This window comes from Mus pahari, chromosome 5 (genome assembly GCF_900095145.1).
Source record: "Mus pahari chromosome 5, PAHARI_EIJ_v1.1, whole genome shotgun sequence".
NCBI lineage: Eukaryota > Metazoa > Chordata > Mammalia > Rodentia > Muridae > Mus > Mus pahari.
The window spans coordinates 64,514,892-64,516,378 of record NC_034594.1 but is presented as its reverse complement, the minus strand read 5'-3'; the positions used below and the strand labels follow the sequence as shown (position 1 = coordinate 64,516,378).

The window sequence follows — 1,487 nt, the reverse complement described above, 5'->3', positions numbered from 1 at the left end:
ACCAAGTCAGTCAAGTGTCAAAAATGCAAAGCTGAGTGTGGTGGCACATGTCTTTAATCCCAGCACCCAGGAGTCTGGCTCTATGAGTTTGAGGCCAGCCTGGTCTACATAGTGAGCTTCAAGCCAGCCATTGGTTGCACAGTGAGACTGTGTCTCAAGAACAAGCAAAGGAAAGCAGAGAGTGTTGGCAAGGCAGCTGTGAAGATCCAGGTCTTATTAAACCTGGGGACCTGAGTTAGATTCCCAAGGCCGGCAGGATCAAAGGGAACCAGCTCTCAAAAGTTGTCCTCTGGCCAACTGGGGCAACAGAGGCCTCCATGTCACCTGCGCTTAGATGGCTCCTGCAAAGAAGGGTGTCGAGCTGGGTGGTGGTGGCGCACGCCTTTAATTCCAGCACTTGGGAGGCAGAGGCAGGTGGATTTCTGAGTTCGAGGCCAGCCTGGTCTACAAAGTGAGTTCCAGGACAGCCAGGGCTACACAGAGAAACCCTGTCTCCAAAAACAAAAAACAAAACCATACAAAACAAACAAAAAAAGAAGGGTGTCGAGAAGAAGGGTCATTCTGCCATCAACCAGGTGGTGACCAAGGACACACCATCAATATTCACAAGTGCATCCATGGAGTGGCCTTCAAGAAGTGTGTCCCTTAGGGCTCAGCTGTTAAGAGCAACGGCTGCTCTTCCAGAGGCCCTGAGTTCAATTCCCAGCAACCACATGGTGGCTTACAACCATCTGTAATGGGATCTGATGCCCTCTTCTGGTGTGTCTGAAGACAGAACAATGTACTCATGTACATAAAATAAATAAACCCTTTAAAAGAAGGAGGAGGAGGAAGAAGAAGAGGAGGAGAAGGAGAAGAAGATAAAGAAGGAGAAGGAGAAGGAGAAGGAGAAGTAGCAGTGTGCCCCTTGGGCACTCAAAGAAATCTGGAAATTTGCCGTGAAGGAGATGTGAAGTCCAGATGTGTGCATTGACACCAGGTTCAATAAAGCCACCTGGACCAAGGGAATAAGGAATGCTCTGTATCTTATCTCAGTTTGTCTGGAAAAAATGTAATGAGGATGAGGATTCCCCAACAAGCTCTTCATGGTGATAACTTACGTGCCAGTTACCACATTCAAAAATCTACAGACAGTCAATGTGGATGAGAGCTAACCTGCCAAATGTTAACAAAGTTGAAGAACTGACTCTAAATAAATAAATAAATAAATAACCCCTGAAGGCCCCATGAGCATCCTGGAACATTCATATATGTGTACCACACACCCAGACTCTAAATAACAAACATGAATAAAGTTTTAAAAAATTTATTATGTTTATTGGTGTTTGGCCTGCATGTATGTCTATGTGAAAGTGTGAGATCTTGGAGTTACAGTTATGAGCTGCCATATGGGTGCTGGGATTTGGACCCAGGTCCTCTGGAAGAGCAGTCAGTGCCTTTAACCACCGAGTCATCATCTCTCCAGTCCCTAAACAAGTTTTTAATGC

At 45.9% G+C, this 1,487-nt stretch overlaps 1 pseudogene; it reads left to right on the top strand.

The window, feature by feature from the left end:
- The first annotated feature begins 334 nt into the window (after positions 1–334).
- On the top strand, positions 335–1,154 carry LOC110322589 (annotated as a pseudogene).
- Positions 1,155–1,487: the final 333 nt, after the last annotated feature.